This window comes from Dendropsophus ebraccatus, chromosome 4 (assembly GCF_027789765.1).
Source record: "Dendropsophus ebraccatus isolate aDenEbr1 chromosome 4, aDenEbr1.pat, whole genome shotgun sequence".
Lineage (NCBI taxonomy): Eukaryota > Metazoa > Chordata > Amphibia > Anura > Hylidae > Dendropsophus > Dendropsophus ebraccatus.
Window position 1 is genome coordinate 144833337 of NC_091457.1, and position 27304 is coordinate 144860640.

At 41.9% G+C, this 27304-nt stretch overlaps 1 long non-coding RNA gene across 1 annotated transcript in view; it reads left to right on the forward strand.

Annotated features, from left to right (window-relative positions):
- The first annotated feature begins 8819 nt into the window (after positions 1–8819).
- The window catches only part of LOC138790023 (uncharacterized), a 43869-nt gene continuing 25384 nt past the window's right edge, over positions 8820–27304 (forward strand). Inside the window, exons 1-2 of the long non-coding RNA XR_011362830.1 lie at positions 8820–8901; positions 15324–15470. This is a non-coding gene — a long non-coding RNA (uncharacterized lncRNA). The remainder of the gene's footprint in view (positions 8902–15323; positions 15471–27304) is intronic.

Here is a 27304-nt window from a genome sequence, read left to right on the forward strand (position 1 = left end):
GGGCATACTCATTGACTGACAGACTGCCCTGTATGCGAATGATTACAGAGATGAGAAGCCTATACACCTGCCATAACTGTCAGTTGAATGTTTTTTGTGTTCTCTATAGGGAGGGGATGGGTAAGCCACAGCCAGACATCTCTGGTAGTGGCTTATCTTTTCAAGAACAAAGGAGTTGGACAGTGAAAACCCAGCACTTCCGACCCCTACTTCCCTGAACATCATTTGTCAGTGTAGACTTTATACCAACAACTGAAACTGCCAACATCAGTATAAAAAGTGTATATGACCTATAACTGAGAGTTACTGATTAGGACCACCTACTGGACTTCTACCGGTAGGAGCAGAATGAGCAGGGACTGAAATATATGTTTTCTAATCGATCTCCTACTAAGATCCTGCCAACATCTTTGCCATCTTAAAGGTTGGTGTGAGTATTCATTTATAAGGCAGAGCACAGGATGATACTACTTTATGGAAGAGAGCAAAGTCTTTGATATGTGAGCACTGAGAACTTTGTGATTCGGCACTGCAACGTACCTGAGCATTAAAGGGGACCTGTCACACTGAACATGGAGTCCAATCCACAATCACCCCGTCATAGAGCAGATGGAGCTGAGCAGACTTATATACGGTTTTATAGGAAAATTTGTCATAATCTCTGCTTATTTTAGGCTTAGGAGTCAAGTGGGCCGTCCTACTAGTGATTGACAACTGTGTCTATAAACATGACTGTATAGTGGACAGTAAAACCACCTGGGCTAAGTGGGTAAGCGAGGAGTCCTACTCAGCAAATCACAGCTTGTTATATATACAAAGATAGCCGTCAATCACCGAGTAGGACCGCCCACATGACTACTTAGCCCAGAGATTAACATGAATAAATTACAAGTTATCCTGGAACAGTTCCATTAAAGCTATATATCAATCTGCTCAGCTCCTCCTGCTCTATAACATGTTGTCAGTAGTCTGGACCTCATTTTGAATGTTGCAAGTTCCCTTTAAATTAAGCCCCCCCAAAAAATATATGTATGTTAATAGCATGTAATGTGTATTATACCGTATTAGCATTGAATCAATTGAGTTGTTAAAAGGTCTGGTCATGACAAAGACAGATGCAAAGCGGGATTTTTACTGTTATTGGCTATTTCTTGCATGGAAAGTTTTAATATCTTTTAGGGCAATATAACATATCTGATACCTGTCCAGACTGCCGGGATAACTTATTCAGTGAATCAGCTATGCGCTGACCCGTACCACAGTCACTGGCCCGCACGCCTACCCTGTAAAGATGTATTCGCACTATACCTTTAATTGATGAATCTTATGGAGTTCTGGTCACTGCTGCAGAGATGCAGTTCCCGTGCAGCAGTGCCAGGTCTAAAGGCCATCTTTTATATGATTCTTCTTGTAACTGCTCTATAAATCCCGAACATCTTTTCCTTGCTCCAGCAGTTACTAGGCAATGCAGAAGGCCTGGCTCGGCCCCCGGTGTTTGATAGTGGAGTTAGCAGTGTCAATGCCAGCTCAGTATAGTGCCTCTCTAACCTACAAACAGAAGCAGCGGCCAATGAAAGTCATCTGCCAACTAGTGCAAATCTGGAGTCCTAAATCCCAAAGCCTTTCTTCTATATTAACATGCGGGCAGATTGAACTGGATGTCTATGATCCAGAATGTTCCAAAGATAAATCCTACCATCTAACCATAGTATGCACTCTATACAAACTATACCTTACGCCAGGGATGGGGAACCCTCAGCCCTCCAGCTGTTGCAAAACTACAATTCCCATAATGCCTGGACAGCTAAGTGCTAGACACCTCTAGTGTAAGCTTATCTCTCTTGAGAACTAGATGATCTGGTCCTGAAATTTATTGAAAGAAACACACCCCCATACACCAGATGTTTTCTGGCCCTATCAAAGGTTTAAAGGATTTTGTGTTGATGTGTATGGGCACCTTAAAGGTAACCATACACATAACCAATGACAGTAGCTATCGTTCGGCTGACCACAATCCCCACAAGCTCATGGATGTACAACTGTTCAGAGTAGAGAAAGGGGCATAAGCTGTTTCTTGACTACTTTGGTGGTGGACAAGCTGTGCAATACTCTATAGGAAAATCACGAGCAAAGAATCTCAGTACCAGAAGGAAGAATTCAACACCAACTGGAGATATAATCAATGTCTGACCCATACGGGGCCTTAAAAGATGAGTAGGCATATCATACCTGATCACGTTCTAAGACTCTTTAAAGGGAATCGGTCACAATTATGGTGCTGTGTAAACCCCCACCAGCGTGACTACCTGCCAATGTGGCTCTGCTGGAGAGTTGTGCCCAGCAACTACAGTGGTACCTTGGTTTAAGAGTAACTTGGATTAAGAGCGTTTTGGTTTAAGAGCTCACAGTTTTTCAAAATTGTGACTTGGTTTAAGAGCATTGCTTTGGTTTAAGAGCTCCCTGTACTGGGTGGGAGGGGGAGTGGAGGAGGGTCATGGTCTGCATAGCGGGGTCTACAGCACTGTACTCTGACACAGGAAGTCTCTCTCACCTTCCAAATCATAGCAGATCCACTTCAGGCTGGGGCTTACATCGGGGGACAGGACTGTGGAGGTAATCTCTCCATAGTTGTAACCCCTCTCTCCCCGGACAGAGAGTGCTGCATGTATGTGCCCACATCTGCCCAGCTCTTTCCTTTATGCTCCCTGCAGTCTCTGTCCGCCCCTTGTGTTTCTCATCCTCTCCATTATAGGAATCTGCTGCTCCATCCTGTATCTACAAACTGCTGCTGTTTTTCTGGTTTATGCAGTTACTATACATTATACTCCACATGCTGATTGCTATACTGTACAGTAACTTATATCACATATTCAGCAGTTTCTAAATATTTGTTTCATTTGTTTTACATGTTATTGAGAATAAAAAAAATCATTATTTTTGGGGTGTGGAACCAATTGTCATCATTTCAATTATTTCTTATGGGAAAATTTGCTTTGGTTTAAGAGTGGATTTGGATTACAAGTACGGTCCCGGAACGAATTATGCTCGTAATCCAAGGCACCACTGTATAAGATACCGAAGGGGTCACACACCACTACGGACATGAACAGTCTCCTTTAAGCGTCAGACATTATTTGTCATGAAACGCTACCTTCAGTAGGGGGCACTGTAGAGCACCTTCTTTCCTGAACTATCTAAACTAGAACAAGAACTATCCTGAACAAGATGGAGTTGTGAACTTTAACATGATTCATGCCCCTACCCAAATATCATCTGTCGGGGGGGAGTTTGCCCCATGCCTGTTAGATAATCGTCCGTTTCCGCCACATTTGATGGATTGGCAAACACTTCTAATGTGTGACTTGAAATGAACCATAGGTATAAAGTCATACCTTCCCATACGATTAAACAGATACTAATATAATATAATATACTAATAATATAATGTGGCAGGTGACTCAGTGGTTGGCACTGCTGACGGCCGCACTTGTAGACACAGATGGGCTCCTTCCATATACACTGTACTGGTTTCCTTCTTGCATCCCAGTAGCTTTCTCTTTTTTAGTATACCTTATGATTTCAATGCCCTAAACTACTATGTATAGCAGCATCCTGTGTTTGCAATGCACGCATAGTATAGTACCAGAATCCATCGGAAATAGAAAACATTCCGTATTCTCCAGTGTGGCCATTAATAATACATAGCTTAGGGTTATTTTGTCCTCAGGCATATTGAACATAAGCACAGCTATAGCAGCTATTTTTTATACTGAATCTTGCATATTTTTTTTTTTTTACCTTTTTGTCCTCCATTGCAAAGCCTGCACCCCCCCCCCTTTTTGTTGCAGACATAAAGCACAGCATAAATCCCGTATATACACCTGCCTGCACACGCGTCCTGGTGCTATGTGCTCTATGGTACACGGAGGCAGGCAGGCAGGCAGGCTGCACAGCACATGTGCGGGCTCCGTCATATCACCTAGGAAACAGTGGGAAAGAACAGAGCTCTCCGAGACAGTCCATCAAATGCTGGATCTGTCCGCAGCAGTCGATATATTGCTGCTTTATCAGCACAGTAGCATAGTGATGGACTGTGAGCCGCGCGGGGCATACTGTCTGTGCTGCTGGCGCAAGGAAAGGGAATGGAAATCCGCCTATATTTATAAGTCTGTATAATTTCTTCCAGTCTGGCGTTAATGGCCACGACTGCCTTTGCTTATTAAGAAAACATGAACAAAATAATGTATGGCCCACATGTTACATATAGTCTAGGGCAGGCATGGGGAGCCTTCGGCCCTCCAGCTGTTGCAAAACTACAATTCCCATCACGCCTGGGCAGCCGAAGCTAAAGCTTTGGCTGCCCAGGCATGATGGGAATTGTAGTTTTGCTACAGCTGCGGGGGCGAAGGTTCCCCAAGCCTGGTCTAGGGCTATAACTACATGTCGTAATGAGATTTTATTTTTGTTTTTACATTATAGGTCTAGTATCAGGCAAATACCCTGGTGTAAATCACTCTGGGGGCATAGTCCCCACACATAGTTGGCCCACAAGTGCTGGCAGCCATATGCACTGAATCATTACCAGGTTTCCCACTACTTTACACGTCGAACAGAGTCCTCCTTTGCCCCTCCATATCACAACATTGATACTATGGTACTATGGTTGCTATGGCAACACAGTCATCCTGCTCTGTATTCGCTTGAGAATCCCTGGCCACTGCCACTCTCTTTGGCAGACAGAGTCCCCGACATACTGGAGATGTTTTAAAGGGGTACTCTAAACTGGTGTGAGAAAGCTATATAGATTTGTAATTTACTTCTATTTAAAAAAAATCTCAAGTCTTCCAGTACTTATCAGCTGCAGTATGCCTACAGGAAGTGGTGTATACACCAGGAGGTGGTGTATTCTTTCCAGTCTGACACAGTGCTCTCTACTGCCACCTCTGTCCATGTCAGAAACTGTCCAGAGCAATAGCAAATCCCCTGCGCTGGACAGTTCCTGTCAAAGACAAAGGTGGCAGCAGAGAGCACTGTGTCAGACTGGAAGAATACACCACTTCCTGCAGGATGTTCATCAGCTGATAAGTACTGGAAGACTTCAGATTTTTGAAATAGAAGTAATTTACATATCTATATAACTTACTCACACTAGTTTAATTAAAAGAAAATATTTTTCAACTGAGTACCCCCTTAACAAGCCTGGCAACCCACCCATTCACATTATATCATGCTGTGTCAGGCACAGATCACAAGCCCAGGCCATTATCTGAATATTAATAGGAACACATAAATAGGATTTCTATTTATCTACTAAAATATGTGAGAACCGTGACCTTACATTGGGCTGGAGGTTGGACCCTCCTATCATTAAATGTAAGTGATAGGCCAGCAAAGTTACAGTCCAGGAGATCCGCATTGATCTGGTCTGATTCATTGACATTTTTAGAATGAATACAAAAATAAGACAGAAACATAGGGAATAAAGACATATCACACAAATAACACTCCAGCCTGTTAGCAGCAGGATAACCCTTCCAGGGCAATAGCCAAATCTCTAAATAAAAAAAAAAAAAAAAAAACTCAAAAACACAGAAAATTCACCAATTAGAGGGGCAAAGTCTTCTGAATTGTCCCTATACACATTAGAGATGACCAAATTTGCTGATTTTAGCAGAAACGGAGAACTTTCTGATGCATATGACCCTGAAAGGTGATGTACAGGGGAAAAAAAAGAATGGGCTGCTGAATTTAAAGGGGTTATCCACCTCTACAAAACATGGCCACTTTCCCCCCTCTCTTGTCTCCAGTTCAGGTGTGGTTTGCAATTTAACTCCATTTACTTCAATGGAACGGAGTTTGAAACCCCACCCAATCTGGAGACAAGAGAGGGGGAAAAGTGGCCATGTTTTTGTAGCGTTGAATAACCCCTTTAAACACCCCTTTGCTCTCCATGGAGGCCGTTGTTAGAGGTCTGGCAACAATCATTCAGCCAACAGTTCTCACTCTCATCCTCCCCTTACACATGAATGTTCAGCATGGCCGAATGTTCCTGTGTTCTCTATGGGGAGGGGTAAGCCGCCAGCCAATTGCCATTGTGCTGGCTCATTTCTCCCAGAACAAAGGGGTCATGCAGTAAAGGTCTACACCCAATAACATCTGTCAGTGGAGACTCGGAAGGACCCCATAAAGTTGGGTTTGGTTGACTTTCATATAAAGGGAGACATTTATTAAGATCAGTGTACTCGTTCTCGTAGCTACACCTCAGAAGTCTACACCTGCTCCAGGGCAGGTCTAAATTTTTGCCATGATCTACGCCTGTTTCCAGGCATAAATCATGATAAATTAGGGGCAGGAACGGGCCACACCTTCTCTGTGATTATCCGCAGGGAGATGTGATTGATTGTACAGTACATAGTGATGAGTGCATACAACGCATGCCTCCTGCTCAGTACATAGTTTTAATGGTGTACAGTGCCATAGAATCTGTATAGGGGAGCAGGGACACCGGTCAATTTGACAGGAGTCGCTGCTTCTGCACAATAAGCAGCAATAAAACATGCATGGCTGCTTACTGTATGGGTATTAGAGGTACAGTACGTATCGGCACTTAGCACATCTGAATTAGCCAGATACGAACCAGCATTTAAACAAATTTGATGACCTGATTCAATCAAACAACTCCCCCAAATTTCTTTACATTAGCGCATCTATATTACATTTCCACACTAAAGGGCCAGTGATTTCTTTCCATTCCTCTGTCCCATGTACAGTATATGAGCTCAATTCACATTCTTCTATTTGATTACTGAGGCGTAGGGCGTAGTCTGAAATTTTCTTTATTAAAGTATTGTATTTCCCCCCAAAAGTCATAGAAATCACCAATATATACCTATTACGGGAAATGCTTAAAAAATGCTTTTTTCCCTGCACTTACTACTGCATCAAGGCTTCACTTCCTGGATAACATGGTGATGTCACTTCCTGGATAAAATGGTGATGTCACGCCCCGACTCCCAGAGCTGTGCGGGGCACTGGAGGGACACTGAGCATCCCTCTGCCATCATCCTCTCCAGCAGCCACAGCCTGCACAGCTCTGGGAGTCGGGTTGTGACATCACCATGTTATCCAGGAAGTGACATCCCCATGTTATCCAGGAAGTGACAGCACCATTTTATACAGGAAGTGAAGCCTTGATGCAGTAGTAAGTGCTGTGAAAAAAGCAATTTATAAGCATTTCCCGTAATAAGTGTATATTGGCGATTTGTATGACTTTTGGGGGGAAATACAATACTTTAATAAAAATTTTAGCCTCACTGCTCCTTCAATCTAACTATCAATTGAATTTTATAGACTCTCTGCCTATATGGTTGATGAATCCATTGTGTGCTGATGATGCTGAAGTAGCAGGCCCCCTGTGCTATAGTCACTGTCCTGGGTATAAAAATATCATTAGACAGATCTCTATGTCGTAAACTCTCTATATAACCAATAAATAGGAGGATATACGGCCTCCATAAAATGGGGAATAGGTAAGAGTTTTACTATATTCATCAATCTACATCCAAACCTATGTCCTGCCCTATAGCTCTCCATCAGACGGGGGGGGGGGGGGGATTAAATTTATCAATGAAGATAGTATGGATGGGGGCACCCACTAATTCTTACTCTAGAGGACACTGGCACAATCCTATAGGGTAACTTGTAGTATCTTACCCGCTTCTATGCCGCCCTACAGCTCCACTTCGTTTTGTGGATTTCTAATTACCCAGACATGAAATGTTCAACGATATTATTACAAGTCTGATAATTGTCGGTATTATAATCACTTTAATAAAATGCTGCATCAACCTTTCCATATAATTGGTTGTCTAAAAGCTAAAGAGGTTTGAGGCCCGGGATGTACACGATGCCTGGGGCCGATTACCTCTTACACTTCAGCCTGACGTGATGTTAAACATGGCTTCAGTACAATAATTAAAAGAGTTACAGGGATGTCTAAGCTATAGCAAGTACTGTCAGTCATTCCCGGTCAGCGGCATTAGAGCGGCAGCTCTTAAAGGGAACCTGTCATGTTGAATGTGCCATCTGATCTACAAGCGTCGTGTTATAGAGCAGGAGGAGCTGGTCAGATTGATATATAGTTTGGTGGGAAAAGATTCTGTATAACTTGTATTATATTAAATTAAATTACTGATTACTGTGACCTTAGGAGTCCAGTGGGTGGTCCTAATCAGTTAAGATGAGTGGAATTGTGTCCAATTGAACCCGCACGTCTCAGCATTTGATAACCAAAGAAGTTGGATACAGCCTGAGGGCCATACAGCCATGAACTGTATCCATGTTTTCCAGGACTCTCAAGGGCTGCATCCAACTTCTTCAGCCACCGATAATCAAATGCCAAGACTTCCGTTGCTGCCGGTAAATAAAAAAGCATTTTCAGGGGGACAGACTCCCTTTAAAATCCATACACTTTACTACATATTAAAGGGATTTCCAGGTTTCAACAGTCCCTTTATGTTAGAAGGACCCCCACCACTCAGTTGTTAAAGAGACTCTATCAGTAGGTTTCTGCCGTCCTATCTCAGGGTAGCATAAACTAGCGACAGAGAAGCTGAACAGATTTATGTTTCACTTACATTGTTCTGTGCAGCTGATTCAGAGATATCCTCCTGAATAACATGGACAGTAAGTAGTCCTCTTCATTATGTGCATGTGCTCTGTAGTCCTGGATATTTATTAGATGTAAAAAAAAAAACTCCACCCAGCAGCTGCTGTTTTGCAGTTATCTATCCATGCTATGTATAGGCAGTCAACTGTCAACCAGCAGCTGGAGGGCGGGGGGAGGGGTGTGGCAAGAATCCTATTCTCCTACATATTAGGAGAACGGCTGAACAGAATGATGTAAGTAATACACTGATCTGTTAAGCATTTCTGTCATAGGAGGGTATGTTAATCTCCTTTACAAATTATATTTACGTTGAAAGAGGAATCATTCACTCATGGTGATTCACTAACATTGCCTTGCCTTATTCACGAACCTAGAAGAAGACAGGAAAGAGAAGGTCATAGCAAAAATATTGGTCTATAGTCTAGGTAAGGTAGTTTTCCCCTTCATGAGTAATCTCAACACCTAAGGCTTTGTTCACACAAAGTCTTTTTTAGGCGAAAAAAAACCCCTGCATTTTTTTATAATGATGGACAATAATAATGATGATCATTATAAAATAACGGCCACTGGTTTTAAAATGAAGACATTGTGGGAACAGAGCCCTAAAATGTCATAGTATGCTTTTTGGTTCTAAACCCAGTATGATCAAAACTACTGTGGAAAACATATGGGTATATTCACACATGGCAGATTTTCCTGTGGCTGAAATTGAGTTCTGTTCATCTGTACGCAAGCACATGGACATCTGCCAATACCATTCACATGAATGTGACAATGCCAGAGATTTCTGCAACAAATCTGCCGTGTGTGACTTTACTCCATGGCCAGTTTTGCACAAGTGTCCGTCTATGTATAAAAGGGGTTTTTGGATGTGCCGAATTGCTAGAGCCCCCCAAGATCTTGAGAGCATCACTACTGAATGAAGCACAAAGGCCATTATTATTGAATAGAGACACAAGGGGCATAATTACTATAGACAATCACAGGGGACACATCAATATTGAATGGAGGCATAAGGGGCATAATTACTAGATGCAGGCATAGGGGCATCATTACTGAATAGAGGCATAGTGGGTAACTATTACTACATGGAGGCACAGTGGGTCACTATTACTACATGGAGGCACAGTGGGTCACTATTACTACATGGAATTACAGCGGTTCACTGTTACTACATGGAAGTACAGTGGGTCACTATTACTACATGGAATTACAGCGGTTCACTATTACTATATGGAGGCACAGAGGGTCACTATTACTACATGGAAGTACAGCGGGTCAGTATTACTACATGGAGGCACAGTAGGTCACTATTACTATATGGAGGCACAGAGGGTCACTATTACTACATGGAAGTACAGCGGGTCAGTATTACTACATGGAGGCACAGTAGGTCACTATTACTATATGGAGGCACAGAGGGTCACTATTACTACATGGAAGTACAGCGGGTCAGTATTACTACATGGAGGCACAGTGGGTCACTATTACTATATGGAGGCACAGAGGGTCACTATTACTACATGGAGGCACAGTGGGTCACTACATGGAGGCACAGTGGGTCACTTACTACATGGAGGCACAGTGGGTCACTATTACTATATGGAGGCACAGAGGGTCGCTATTACTACATGGAGGCACAGTGGGTCACTATTATGGAGGCACAGTGGGTCACTATTACTACATGCTAAATGCTAAAACAATATTTTAGCATTTTTTCTAATTTTAAAGGAATGTAACCAGTCAACTTAAATTTTTTAGTCTGTGTTTGGCCCATCTACCCAGCCAAGTTTGAGACCCCTGCTTTAAGCTCAGGACATCAAACCTATAATTGTGCGAGGACTTTTTACTATATTATAGTTACGTAAAACTTGCCTATACATTGTTTTCAGGGTAATTCATATGTTCCCATTTTTGGAAATCACCACAAGAATTGTTGGGAAAGGCTACCCCAATGGCTGAACATGGCCTAATACCATCTCTACCAGCAGTAAATAACACGACTATGTCTATATTCATCAGAAACTATGACTAAGCCCTTCATGAAGCATTAGATGGGGGAATACAAATGATTGTACCGATTTAATAAAGACCTTGCAGATAGAGTGACTGAGCCAAATGATATTTATTAGCGGAATAATCAGGAATTTCCCATTACATAAAGGATAAAAAATGGACCAAGCGGCCCCCTTCCGTCATCGAGCCTATGCGAAAATGGAATTACGGCCAAAGCGGCGATCTATTATCCCATGTGCAACACTAAACAGCAACATACATTTACAAAATATGATTTGTGGTTGAGCGTTTTCATGTTGCTATCTCCAATATAAATCAGTAGTTTCTCATTAAAATGTCATTTTCCTTGCCAGGCCCCTATATCTCATTGATTTTGCCTCTTGGATGTTGACATCTGTGTCCAGAGCGAGATACTTCATCACCAGGGATGTATGTTCTATGCAGGGACAGGGATTTCTGGTCATATGGGGCATACTGGAAACACTGATGGTCGGGGGCAGGATTATTTGTGAATGGGGGGGTAGGGTCGCCACCTCCATAATATACACCATAAAACACACAACATTTACTGTATTCTTCCATCCACCCTGTACTCCTCTGCTTTCGCTTTTGTTTAAACCCACTTGATGCTGTACGAGTCTATAAAAGCAGAGTGGACCTGCCGAGTTCCCCGTGTCTCTGCAATGAGTTACTATGGAGATAGCGTATCAGGGCTAACGTAGAATGCAGCAAGCCTCGTGTGGGAGGGAAATACAGCTTGTGCCTTGGCTTTCGCAGCACCTGAATTTCTACCACCATTCTCCTCAGCTAAGGAGTCCTAGTGTGAACGCGTTAACCCCTTCAAGGAACAATTACTCGGCGACGGCATGCGAGGACGTGACCATTTTTGTGCATCGCTTCCTCCCGCTTCTCTTTCTGCCTTTGCATCGTTTTTTTGTTGTTTTTTTTTTTTTTTGCTTCTTTTTCTTACTTTTTTTTTTTTTTAATTTCAAAAGATACAATATAAAAGAGATGGAAGAGACTAATGGCCGGGGTATGGAAATCAAAGGCATGGCGTTTATAGGAATACAGGGAGGGATGAAAGACGTTTTAGTTGCTCAGATGCCGGGCACAGGGTTTGCCCACAATGAAAAGGTTAAAGGATAATTATTGTCGAAAATGAATATTTCCATAGAGGGTGGGGTTGTTACTTAGAAGTATACTTAGGTCTCCGGCATGATAAGACGTCTATTCAATCCTAGGCTGAATAGGTGTTGCTGGATATTATAATTATCTCTTAGAATGGAACAAAAACAGTGGTCACTTCTAGCTGAGAAGTAAGTCTAGGGCTTCACGGCGACCTGTGGCCGCTCACGTAAGAGGGCAAAGTCGTGTTGCCACATCACGACTAATGATAGGGAACGTTCACATGGTGTGCCCTTGGATGTCTGCCACGATTTTCACTCTTTTTTTGCAGTGATTACTACTGGAATTCGTATGGAAAACAAGTCAATAAATTGGACATATAGTGCACATGCTATTTAGGCTAAGGCTATGTTCACACACAGTCAACATGACAGCTATTTTTATTGTACAGTCGTTATTTACCGACCAATATTTCGATAACAATGGTCATTATTGTAAGAATAACATCTGTTGTTTTAAAATGATGGGCGTGAAATTATGGCTCCAATAAAAACAATTGCCATTTTAAAGGTGTGTGAATACAGCCTAAATAGTGATAACAATCATTGTTCGCGACCGTAGTTATGAAAATACGGCCCTATTCTGAGGCAGAATAAAGGCAAAAAATACATTGTGTGAACACTCCAATAGTGAACAGCAACCTTCAAACAGCAACGTGACATTCAGCTGAAATCCAAACCTGATGCTTTTCTTTTTGACCATATTCTTCATCATTGTTACTCATTTTTGGAAGTTTTCTATATGAGCAGTATATACTGTAAATATATACAGTATAGACACACCCAGGCATAAGCAACCAGTGGAAAAACAGAATAAAAGCCTTAGGCTATGTTCACACTACGTAAAACTACGGCCGTTGTTGACAATGGCAACAACGGCCGTAGTTTTTGTGCAGCGGAACACAGCCTATTAAGCAATGGCATCCCGGCCGGAGTGTACACACATCGTATACGCTCCGGCCGGGATCTGTGCAGCCCCGCAAATAACTGACAGGTCAGTTTTCTGCGGCTGGAATTCAGTGAATTCCGGCCGCAGAAAGACCTGTCAGTTCACACAGTGAAGTGAGCGGCTCCGGCAGCTTGCTTCACTGTGGGCAATGGGAAGCTCTGATGCAGGCGCGCGCTGATGCGCCCGCATCAGAGCTCTGCGGCCGGAAAGATCATCCGGCCGGTACTTAAGTACCGGCCGAGATGATCCGGACAGAGACTGGTCTCATACGTAGTGTGAACATAGCCTTAAAGTGAAAGCACATAATCCAATAGTATTGCAATTGGGGTGCCATCACAACTGCAGTTTTTGTATAGACAGAAGAAAAATTCTAATTTTTATTTCTCCCTTTGACAGCGGAGTATTTACAGGATGACTTGCTTTATCTGTATAAGATAAAATTTTCTCTTAATCTTCTCACATTTTGGGATGATATCTTGGGGGTTTCAGAACCAATTAGTAGTTTTCCATGGAGTTATGGAATCAACATACAATGGTTTCCACTTACAATGGTCATCATGGAACCAATTCATATTGTATGTTGAGGGACCACTGTATAGAAAATGACTATTTTCAAAGCCACATGGAATTCTTCATCATAGCTTAATCATGAAATTCTCGATATAATTAAAGGGATATTCTCAACACATGATAGAGAATAACAAGCCGATTCCTGGGGGTCTGACCACTGGGACCCTCACCAGTCCTGTAAATGGATTAGCACAATCACTCTGCAATGAATGAATCATCCACCACGGCCTGTGCTCTATTAATTCTCTATGGGTCACCGAACTCAGCTCATCAGGAATGAATAGAGCACAGGCCATGGTGGCCGTCCAGGCGTGGTGAACACTTAATTCATTTTAGGGGTGATTGCATCTCTATTCCTGAGATTGGTGAGTGTCCCAGCAGTTCTTCCAGCCCAATCCACTTCTGGTTTTGGTTTAAAAAACCTGGGGTAAAAACAATATCGTAATAGTCACCTTTTTTTAGAACAGAAACCGTTCAATGAAAATCGCCATAACTATGGTTTCCATTTTGCTTGTTGGTTTTCTTATAAAGTCAATGGAGAACTTTCCCACTCCCCAATAAAAAAAAAAAAGAATATTCATCATACTTCATTTGCACTCATACTGTAAAAAAGAAATTTTTTTTCTGAAGAAATTAGTGGAGCTGAATGTGCGCGTCAGAACGGAGCTAATCACAGGCAATCACTCTATGGGTTATAAATACATGCAAACAAACCGAGCAATAGGCTTCTATTTGCAGAATAGCTTACTCCCCAGAGCTACAGTGAACATCAAAGACGCTTCTCCAAATTTGTTTAAATTATCTGAAAGTTTTATACTTACTGAATAAACCAAGTTTATTTAGAGTCATTGCCAGAGTAATGCCCTATTCACACCAAGCAGAGCTACATGTATTTTTTTTTACCCTTTTATTTAAAAAGCATAGCCTAATATCTAAAGAGGCTCTCATTTAAAGAGTTGAGCTTTTTTTTGTATATGCCTCCCTGTGCGGTTAAAAAAAAAAAAAAAAAAAAAGCATACTCGCTCCCCCCAATCCACCTTCTCTACTCTACCGTAATGAAGTTTGGTCTATTTCCCACTTTCTGCCTCAGTTACATTTCATGTGACGAGAAACTTAACAGTTAGCCCAGTGTCTGGTTGAGCAGACAGTCCCTACCTGCATGAAACCTAATCAGAAGAGGACAGCAGCAGTGTGTGTGTGTGTGGGGGGGGGGGGGGGGGGGCAGGAGAAGTAAGTATGCAGTCTTTGATTTTTTTTTTTTTACTGCATAAGGAGGCATATACTAAAAAAGGGGACAACAACAGAGTAATGTCCCTTTAAAATGATACACAAGAGGCTGTTGTGGCATCAAAAATATAGCAAATGTATTAAGACCTATTTTAAGTTACAAGTGGCTTACAAGATGTTGGGCTTTCATAAATATAGGGGGGAGTTTATCAAACATGGTGTAAAATGAAACTGTCTCAGTTGCCCGTAGCAACCAATCAGATTACAAATGTCATTTTCCAAAGAGTCTGTTAGGAAGGAAAAGTGGAATCTGGTTGGTTGCTAGGGGCAACTGGGCCAGTTTGCCTTTACACCATGTTTGATAAATCTCCTCATAGTCTGTAAATGTCATTTTTTGTTATGAGTCTACTATTTGCCTGTTTCATACTTACTTTCCCCTGCATTAGCTCTTTCACCTGTCCCCCTTCCTGTCCTAAAGGCTGTATTACATGGCTTAATGCCTAGTGTAAGTGAGCGCTTGATAATCGTGCAGCAAGGGCTGTATATATATATATATATATATATATATATATATATATATATATGTATATATATATATATATATATATATATATATATATATTAGTTAGTTAGAGATGTCCGTGCAGCCCTTGCCCTACATGTAAAATAATTATGTTTATACTTACCTCTCTCTTATTTCTGCCCACAGCCCGCTGCCGTCACTGGAACTTCAGAGACGTTATCCCATCTCAGCCAGTGATTGGCTGAGCAGGCTGTCGATTCAGAGACAGGCTCTGAAGCTCCAGCAGTGCCTGCAGGCAGAAGGTATGAGCTAGAACACCAGGAGCGTGAACAGGTATGTATAAACTAAAGTTTATTAAGGAATTTTTTTACACAGTCATCAGCCGTCGGCCATGTATCACTATTACACATAGTAATACACAATGACTTTTTAGCATGTTCAAAGACAACGATCAGCGGATAATCGTTTCTTCGGATGATCGTTGTCTTTATTACACGGAACGATAATCTGCATAATCGGCCTGATTGGGCCAATTATCGCTCTGTGTAATAGGGGCCTTAACTCTATTGCCACCATCAATAAATCCTCTCTTTTCTCCTAGTGTGGTCTCATGATGATGTCACCATGATGACATCACAGAGGGCACAATGCTAGAGAAGCTCCCGGTGTATTTTCTATTCAGTTTGAAGCACTTCTCATAAAAGCTCCCAAATAAATGAAACGAAGAATGATACGAGGGGAAGAATATTTCTAGTTAGTTATAGTAGATTAACTTTATGGGTTCACTTCCTCCTCCTCCTGATATTGATTTTTACTACGTTGTCGGTAACATTACTGTAAATAAGAGGTTAATGCAGAGTAAACATGGCATCCTTTAGGTGGCATTTACTCTCTACATGACTGTATTAAAGCCGGTGCTTATAATGAGATTTCAAATGCCCGGCGATTCCCATGGCACAAAGATTGTTTTAACCAAGAGGCAAAGTGGTTTCGAGATAATAACATACAATTCGCGCAGCATAGTGAGATTAAGCTTTGCGGGAGCACAATGAAGCCAACACAGTCACCGGGTCTGAGCCACCGAGGACGATATCCTGCCAGAAAGCAGAAACTGATTGCTGAAAGAACGGAAACAAAGGGGAAAGCTTTATCAAAGCTTTTGCAGCAGTTGCCCATAGCAACCAATCAGATTGAGCGTTTCATGTATAAAAAAGGCTGTGACAATAAAAAGCTGGGATCTGATTGGTTGCTATGGGCAACTGCTCCATTGCTCCTGTGCAAAAGGTTTGATAAATCCCCCTATAGCAGCTCTTCCACATTTATATATTATATCTCTGTGTGAGACTACATGGCATGTATATATATATATATATATATATATATATATATATATATATATTCGGGACATGGGGATGTAGGCTATAGGACAGGGATGGGGAACCTTTGAGCCTTCAGCTTTTGCAGAACTACAATTCCCATCATGCCTGGACAGCCTTCGGCTGTCCAGGCATGATGGAAATTGTGGTTTTGCAACAGCCGGAGGCCTCAAGGTTCCTCATGCCTGCTGTAGGGGCTGGTCAGAGGTAATGACATAACTCGAGGGGTGGAGCTTGATTTCAGAGGCAAGATCCAGCCAAGTGTTTAGAGACAGGAGGGGATGATGTGTCTTGGGAGAGCGGGAGCAGCTAAAGAGCTGGAGACAATACCTCACTGAAAAATGAAAGAACTACACAACTTCCAATTGGGGTAAATCAAATTAGAAAAGTAACAAACTAATTCTTCCCCATCACTCGAGGGGTGGAGTTTGAATTCAAAGGCAAGATCCAGCCAAGCCACCTGAGACAGGAGGTGATGATGTGTCGTCTTGGGAGAGAGGGAGGAGCTAAAGAGCTGGAGACAATACCTTAGTGAAAATTAAAGAACTACACAACTTCCTGTCGGGGTAAATCAAGCAAAGACATGCTGAGGCCAAGACCATAAGGGATAATACTATATTAGTAAGTTAAATGTAAGCTGAATGTCTTGGGGGGGATTATTTTAGTTTAAAAAAATTTTTTAAATACAAGTTTTTTATACATCAAAATATGGCCTAAAATATGCCATACTAGTCAGTGATGACCATGACAGGATTTATTTTAAAGAGAAATAAATTGAAAATTAACAAACTAATTCTTCCCAGCATTTAAATCACCAAATTAAGGTATTTAAGCCCAGTCCCCCAAGTTCCCTTAAAACACCCAGTTTGGGGTCATTACCCCCCCCCCCCCTGTCGGTACAGACCGTACGGTATATTGTAAGCATGTGTGCGCTACATCAGGGTGAACACTCTCATCAGTGACAGATTCATAATGGAGTTATTACTTTTATTCCATTTCCTGGAAGACACTCAATCAAATATTAAGGCAGCTTAAAAGGACCGGCCACTATTAAATAATGGTTTATAATTGAAAAATACATTTGGTTAGAGACTTAATTGATTTCTGTCTTTTCGTTTCTGGCAATTCCAAGCGTTCGTGACACGGCAAGCAAATATAATACTGAATATTCTGAAGATAGTTTATAGTGATTTCCAGAGTATATTCCATTCCCTTAAAGGGCTTCACTTTTAGTTTTGTGGAACTTTAATACTGATGAAAAACAGGCCATCAATATCAGATTAGTGGGGGTCTGACTGACAGCACTCCCTGAGATTAGCTGACGGTGGTACAGGGCTCCAGTAAGTGCTTGTTGCCTCTTCTTTGTTTACCTAGCTCCATGCATTTAGTAGTGGTTGCACACAGTACTGCAGCTCAGTTACATTTACTTGAATTGAACGGAGCTGCAGAGACCTGTAGTACCAGACACGGCCACTATGATATGTAGGGAGCTTTGCCTAGTAAACAACCTCAGTGCCATAGCCCCCAATAAGCTGATCAGTAGGAAAGCTGGCAGTCAGTACCCACTGATCTGCTATTGATGGCCTAGACTAAGCTCTTTTAATGTTTGCACTATATAAGCTAAATACTAAAAATGAAGAATCTATTACTATGCCTCATTTACCAATTCAGTCCTCCAGCTGACATCTTCAGGCCACTTCTTTATAGACAGCATTTAGTTTATCAAGGTCAACTAGTAACTGAACGTACAGTATATTATATACTATATACATTTTATTTTGCATAACTGGCTGCTTTCCAATACAGTTGGTGTTGCAGGATCCTGACATATCTACATTTGTCCAATAAAGAAGTACTCCGCAGATTAAAAATATATGTTAAATACATTGCTTAATAAAGTTATATTACTATATAATATATCTTTATTATAAAAATGTTATTATTTTTTTCTATACATATGCACTTCTGTCTAGTGGCAGCAGTAACCAGGACCCCTCTGCTGCCCCCAATGGTTATGTCAGAAACTGCAGGGCTATAAGTCCTGCATTTCCCTACACAAGCTGCAGGGCTCCCATCCCCTGCTCTGTTCTAGCACTGATGAACAGCACTATTGGAACATGCAACGTAACCCTTTAATGCTGCCACTAAACGAAAGTACATATGTATATATAATAGACTTTTTTTTTATAATAAAGTAATATTACAAAGTAATATATAACTTTATTAAAACTATATATTGGCAAAAAAAGTTGCCCTTGGTCTCCGGAGTATCCCTTTAAAGGGATACACCAGTGTCTAAAACCTTTATGGGATCCCTTTGTCAGGATTTTCATCTCTTGGCCTGTGTGGAGAACAGTTACAAAGTCCTGCATCTCGCCCTGCATTATGCAAACAACCTATTGATTTGAATGGACAGTGTGTAATTCTTCACTTCTCCTATGGTGGCGCTACAGAGAAATTGATCCTTTACTGCCAAGCTACCTCCATTTTTGGGTGTCTATGCAAGGGGACACTTTGTGATCAAGGCTACCGTTCCAGAAAAATGTCCAGTCTATGGGTAGCACCCATATGATGCCAGGAGAGTTTTACAGAATATACGGCTCCAGTACAGAGACATGACAAGAATCCAACATTAGTGTTCAGTTCAATGACACTTAAGTGTGAATCCATAACTTTACTCTAAATCTTGGAGACATGCCGTAAACCAGTAAACCACAATGTCATTTGCATTTTAATTTTCTAGACCGATTTACTATATACCTTTTTACTGTTCATTCTAAAGGAGACTTTCAGTCATTGACCCGAATCTATATTTTTACATTAACATGAGAACCCTATACTTGTTTGTTTACCTGCCTCCTATAACACTGTAATTCATAGTCCCCTAGTGGATTTTCCGAAGGGATTGTGCCTGTAAGTGATTTTAACAGCCCTTGTCCCTATGGAGTCATGATCTGCGTTATTTTATTAGGCTTAAGCCATACCACAAGCATCGATATTTAGCATTAATGGTATAATTGAAGGATTTCATGGTCCACTCTTATACACAACGAGGATCCAATAAATGTACATGGAGTCACATGGCGGTTTATTACCACGACTACTGAAAAACTGCAATTTCCATTAAAGAGGTTTCCCCACAAAGCAAAATTGTATATGTACCATATACATGTATGTATTATTATTTTTCTCAGGTAAAATGACTTACATCCCTGTACTGTTCTTCTCCCCCATAGATCTGATCACTTCCTGGTTTCTTGCTGTTGCCATGCAACAGAGCACACTTTGCCACTTGCTTGCCTACACAGTAGAAACTGACAAGCAATACACAGTCGAACTGAGCATGTGTGACCTTCTTCGTGGATGCAATAGGATGGTCATAACCATGAGCAACTGGGCAAAACAAAGCAGGCACATGGAGGAATTCTATATCTCCCAAACGGGAATGCTTGTACATTGAAAATATCATAATAATATGACATACTGAGCCAAATTAGACCTAGTTTTCTTAAAGTGACTGTACCACCAGGCCCAGGCTGGAGGCGGGCCGACCCACTCTTAGGCCCCATTCCCACTGAGCAAAAGTAGCGGCATTCCACGGCGGAATTGTCTGCCGCGAAATGCCGTTAGCCTCCCGCTCATAATGGGAGTCTATGGGAGGCGCGCGCTCCTGCTCTGTACGCGCTGAAGAATCAACATGTTCATTCTTCCGTGCGTACAGAGCAGGAGCACGTGCCTCCCATAGACTCCCATTATGAGCGGGAGGCTAACGGCATTCCGCAGCGGACAATTCCGCAGCAGAATTCCGCTACTTTTGCTCAGTGGGAACGGGGCCTTAGTGGGAAGAAACTCCAGCCCCTCCATGACGTAACTCCATTAGAATCAGTGGAACCCTATCATAGAGGGGCTAGGGTTTCTTCCCACTAAGGGTGGGTCAGCCCGCCTCCAGTGATTCGGCCTGGGCCTGGTGGTACAGTCACTTTAATGACACAACCCCTTACATTGCCATAAGTCAGTATTTTGCATCAATATGTGCAAGCCTAAGTGTAAAAAAGAAAAATATATATATATACCGGGTGCTCCAAAAATAGGTGGACAGTATGTTTAATAGGGTTATGAAGGGGGAGGTTGATCAAACATGGTGTAAAGCGAAACTGATTCAGTTGCCCCTAGCAACCAATCAGATTCCACCTTTCATTTTCCAGAGTCTGTGAGGAATGAAAAGTAGAATCTGATTGGTTGCTAGGGGCAACTGAGCCAGTTTCACTTTACACCATGTTTGATAAATCTCCCTATTACACATACTTTCCACCTAATACATGGTTCAGCCAACTTTTTTTTTTTACCTAATGTGCCTTCTGACTCATGTATAACATTGTTTTGCTTGTGATCGATTTGGCTCCATTAACAATGCTGGAGTATTGCTTTTACTTGGCTGGAGAAGGAGATTTGCATTACTTTACATGTCCAATCATCAGTCGCTGTTGGTCACTATGATCAGATCATGGTGGTTACACATGGCGTCACTGCACCCTTGTGGACATTGCACATGCTGCTGACATAAAGTGCCACTGGTGACATCTCTCCATGACCTCCACATCTACTGACCGGGATCCTAATCCATTGTCCTGCTGGTGTAATTATCCTAGGAAACATCAAAGGTCCAGATCTGGAGCTATTCTTAGGCTGTGAATAGACCGCAGCGTGAACCAAGCTGACCTCAATGAGCCAGCACAATGCCCATTTATTTGCCAATTAAAGGACCCATTTTTAACAGTGATTTACATAAACCTGGAATCATAATCCCATCAAAGCGGCTGATTAATTATTTATATAATCAATTGTCGAATGAAATTTATTGATTGGCTGAAGTGTATGACATGTAGATTTATTGGAAGTGCGCTCCATTACTGCTCCTCGGGGGGTTGAGTCACAGATAAGAAATACATGTCCATCATACAAAGGAAAAGTAATACCAACGAGTTTCCTAAAAACATACAAAATCAGTGTCCAGCTCACTAGAATCATTCTCCACTCTACATATCTATATTGTTTTTATTATATTAGGTCTTTGTTTGTTTCTTGAATGCATTGAAAAGGATGCTGATATGTGTATCATTACGTAAAGGGGGGTTATCCTAAGATTAGAATGTGATAAATAGTGATAAATAGCTGATAGGCTCCGACCACTGGGACGAGAACAAGTTTGCTCGGTAACTGTTCCATTCAGATGGTGGACAAGTGACCTCGATCTTATGATTGATAGAGGTACCAGTGGTGGGACCTCCATCCATCAGTTACTTATCACTTATCCTGTGGACAGGCGATAAGTAATAATCTTGGGATAACCCCTTCTATCACCTATACACAGTATAAGTGATAAATAGCTGATGGGTGGAAATCCGACCACTGGCACCCCTGCTGACCATGAGAACAGAGGTCCCTTGTCCCTCAACTAAATGGAATGATGACCAAGTATGCTGGTTGTAATCCCCACACTGATCAACTATATATTTTTAATGGAAGAATAGTAAAGCAACATCCCTATTGTACGTTGGTGAAATTCAGTTGTGTGGGGTTATCTCTTATGGTTTAGGCTAGGCCCTCTCGTCCTAGTGAAGAGACATGACTGGATGCTAAAGATGTAATGACATTCTGTAAAATGAAATGCCTCAGAACTCTGTCACAGTATTGTGATGAAGGTCTTGTCTGCTGCAGCCTCCAATACCTCCATGTAAAAAGCAAGGTTAATGAAAACGGTTCTGACCGGAATCACACTGAGCACATGATCCGGCATGTCACTACAAACCAGGTTATACTGCCCAACGTTAGATTATTTACTTCATACAGAGCAATCCAAGGCCAATGACCAAAAAGACCCTACAACCACAAAGACCCTACAACCACAAAGTACAAAGACCCAGCAACCGAACAGCCCCAATAAGCACAAAGACCACATGACCATAAAGAACCTATGACCACATTGACTTTCCAACCAGACAGACTCTTCGACCAGACTGTCCCTATGATTACACAGATCCTATGACCATACAGACGTATCCTGGATAGAGATGATCGAACAGGGCTGTAGTTCAGGTTCGTACGAACCTGAACCCCGGCCCTGTTCGATCATCTCTAATCCTGGGATCACAAATACCCTATGGCCACACTTACCCTACAACTACACTGAGCCCACAACCAAACACAACCAAAGACCACACAGACCCTATGACCACTCCGCCCCTAAAACCAAAAAGACCCTACAACCCCACAGAACCTGTAATAAAAAGATCCTGTGACCACAAAGACCCTATGGTCATATTAAACCTACAACCAGACAGACCCTAGAAAAACACTGACCTCACAACCAGACAGACCCTAAGGCTACACAGACCCTAGAACCACAAAGACCCTACATCCACAACCCTATGATTACATCAACACTACAACCACACAGAGTCTATGACAAGAAAGACCCTACAACCACATAGAGCCTATGACCAGACAGACGCTAGGACCAGACAGACACTATAACTAAAAATATCTATGATCACACCGACCCTATAACCAGACAGACCCTAGAATTACACTGACCTTATGACCAGACAGACCATAAGACCACACAGGCCCTAAAACCACACTGACCCTTTGACAGCAAAGACCCTATGACCACATTGAGCCTACCACCACACAGACCCTACAACCACACCATACAGACCGTACAAACACAAGCACTTCAATGTAAATATCGTAAAACCTGTAAAACATCCACAGATTCTCAAGGTTGGATCCAGAGAATTCTACGTTTCTGGTCATCTAAATAACAAAGCTTGTACTATGAGAATGCTATTCAACAATAAAGCTATACTGTTATTGAGAAGAAGGACTGCACCTTGCCTCCAACCGGTGTATATGAAAAATCTAAGGATAATCTATAGGCCTGCAGGTAGAGGCTGAAGCATTGTAGGTCTCCCAAGGTTTCCTTTAATTTCATTTTGGCAAATAAAATATCTCCACTATTCCCGGGGAGTTCATCTAAGCACAACCTGTTAGACATTTGCTATATTCTCCCTCTGATATAACATGTTCTGATCTTTATAAAATTTGTAGTGTAAATTCTAAAGTTCACCTGTCACTAAAGAAAAAAGGCGAGGATATTAGAGGACGAGCTGTTCTGTAGCTAGGCCCATCAGTTTCCCCAGGCCCAGGTACAGCACATACTATAAGCAGATTCCCATGTGGTGTCATTTTACTCAACAGCCAAAACCACTGCAAAACTTCCATGTCTTATATATAATACAAGAGGTAAAAGACACAACAATCAACTGAAAATTCACATAAAATATCAACATGCAGGCGGGAGGCCTTTTTCCACTATGGCCGGGGAGGGGGTGGATGAAAGCAACAACTGGGGTCCGCATCACACTGCTCTGGTCCCTGGACACGTCATGGTTTGAGACGGGGCTTGAGATGTGACACTTCACGCCCGCTTAGCCATTCAGCGACAGAGGTGGGACTAGTGTCGGACTGGCCCATCGGAGTACCGGAAAATCCTCCTGTGGGCTCTCAGCTCAGAACCTGCAGTAACAATGACTGATGTAATTTCTCACTGGTTCTTTATTGGTGGGCCCCCAGGATTATTTCCTCTGGCGGGCCCCAGAAACCCCAGTACGACACTGGGTGGGACCCTGGTTAAGCTGCTGAAATGGCTGAATGGGCTTGAAGTGTCACGTCTCAAGCTCGATCAGGAAGCTTTCGGAGACAGGGGACTGGAGCAGTGTGATGTTGGCCCTAGGGCTTGAACGGGCGAAGTAGGTGGAAATTGTTGCTTTCATCCACCCCCTCCCTGGCCATAGTGAAAAAGGTCTCCCCCCTGAAGTACCCCTTTAAGTCATGTGTGAATCTGTACTGCAATAAAGAGAAATGCAGACCCATTTCTTTTTAAGGCCCAGGTTATAGTACGACTTTTTGTAGTGCTATCGATTGGTTTTAACTATTGAGTGATCAATGGATTGCAGAAACTGAATGTATTGCTTTAGACTACAGCTGATGCTCAATAGATAAAATCAATTCATAAACACTACAAAAAAGTCTCAGTATAGCCCAGGCCTGAAACCAGATAGATATGTGATATTAGTCCAGGAGGTCGCCTATCGGTTGTTTCTTCTACCAGCACTGACATATCTGGTATATACAAAGAAAAAACATATAAAGCACTCTGAATATATTCCCCCACTTCACATAAGAAGCTGATATTTTCACAGGATGGTCCCCAAGGAGAAAATCTCCATGCTTGTTATAAAGTATACAATACAGAATCTAGTAAAATGGAGAGCGAAGGAAAAGAGAAATAACAGTAAAACGAACATACTACATTGATAATACATTGAATATAAAGATGGAAGGAGACACCACCTACACAGATGGCTTTTCTTCTAAATGCCCAAATTCAATTTTTATTTAATTTTTTTTTCAAATTTTTCTTTTAATTTGATAAAAATTCTAATTCTTATAGACGTCTTAGCTTTGTCATTACTGTTTCCGCTGAAGCTTTCATCTAGCCTGAGGGTCCTTTTAGACTGGTTGACCTGTGCCCTATATGAGTGATGATCTAGTAGCGCTGCGACTGTTTAAGGAGCCTTTACATGCCTCAATGACTGTGCCGGCAGGGCCACCTGGATGATCGCTCATTCGGGCCTTCAATTACATCATTGTCGGCCTCTTTACACAGGGCGATGTAAAGCCAAATAACAAGGATTTGTAGGCCCGCTGTGGCCTTGCTTGCTCATCGGCCGATCTCTGGGTCTATTACATGGAGCACTAAGGACCATATCCAATAGGCACCAAACTAGTTGTTGGATAAATAGGTGCAGTTCCGATGGGACCTGAGTGGGCCTAAAGTCCCCTTTACCTTGTATGTAGCAGATGAATGGCCTATTGCACTAGGGCCTATAAACTTCGAGTCTCACATCAGCATAGGAGAAGGTGACATATTACTTGTCCCCCTTTTCGCCCCAAAATACTGTATTTTGACATCGTGATTATATATTTTATTAGGGTTCTGTCACAATTATGGAATATGTGTATCCGACCCAACCACCCCCCCCCCCCCCCCCGCGCGCAGAGCTATCACGTATGGCTCCTTCCTTTCCGCATATGTAACATATCTGTCACCCCCAGCAGTCTGTGCACAGAGCGAATCCTGCTGCTGTGTTAAATTCATCTCTATATGGGGAAGGTATATGGAAGCAGTGATATAGGAAGATGTCAAGAAGCATCTGTTACTGTACGTAAAACAGATTCCAAATTGGTTTAAGACTTTTATAAACCAGATCATGTGATGGTGACGAATAGAGGACGGACGTAAGGCGGGGGGAAGGTAGCCACAAGTCACGATTTCTGAAACAAGATCCATCCACATAATGATGGTCATCCAGAACTTGTTGTTCTGGCACTTCTGCCGATTCCGCTTACCTAACAATAACCAGTGTCGGACCAGCCAACCAGAGAACCGGAGGATCCGGTGGGCCCCAGCTTTAGAACCTGCACAAACACTGTCTGACATGTTGTTTCTCACTGGTTCTTCATTGGTGGGCCCCCAGGATCATTTCCTTTGGTGGGCCCCAGATACCCCAGTTCGACACTGACAATAACCATACACTAATTTTAAATATCAAAGAGAACGATCTGTGAAAACTGAGAGAATAACGGTTTTTGTTGCCCCTAACAACCAATCATAGCCCGGTTTGAATTTCCAAATTTCTATTTAAAATTGAAAGCTGCACTGTGATTGGTTGCTATGGGCAACAGTTTTCCTGTACTAGGAACATTTGCATATTCAAATGAGCTTCCTACAAAGCACACATCCACACAGCCCGAAGCCTGGGAATAATAGCATGGTGCGTGTTATTATATTAATTGTAATACTGTCACTTACAGGATCTGACATACCGGTAATTTATTACTATTCAGAAAGGATTCTGGGTATTCTCTCTAATCTACTGAGTACAAGTAATTTATATCTAAAAACTAATATAATAAATTATATAAAGAGCTGGGTGGACGTCATAACCAATGCTTTTCATTAGGCACCACCATTCCCATGACACCTCATTATCACCCCAGCTTCATATGAATATGGCTGTTTACGGTATGTATAGGTCTACGAGATGCCGCAGGGCCTATGGTATAACTTATAAAGGAAACTGTGTAGGATAATGGACCTGTAGCTATATACCGTTGTATGAACACTGGCATATTCTTATAGGAGATGCTACTAAAATCATAAGTTACGAAAATTCTCACAATAACCAAAGGGAAACCTATACCAAAATCAGGCCAGAAAGCGGAATAATTGCTGAATCTGACAAGTAATTCTTAGTAGGCGGATTGTAAGAGGTCAGAAGGTCTCTTTTTTTTGCATAATAATATCATATTATAATTGAAAAGGAAGAAAGGAAGAGCGCACCCCTAGTGATAGTACAGTGTACTGCAGCCAATACATTTGAATATTTCCATATATATATATATATATATATATATATATATATATATATATACCAATTAATATGTCCAGACACCCAGTAATGCATGGGTTACAGTAAACTAAACATACCTGTGTTGGTGACAGGTGATTTACATGCAAAATGCTATTGCAATTGATATTCAGACACTGGCAGAGTATGACAGATATGTATTACAGATGGTTTACCATGTAATCCTCTCCCATTATTCTGCCAGAGCCGTGATGATGATGAAAAACTTCAAAGGCTTGACATATAAGTTACAGTA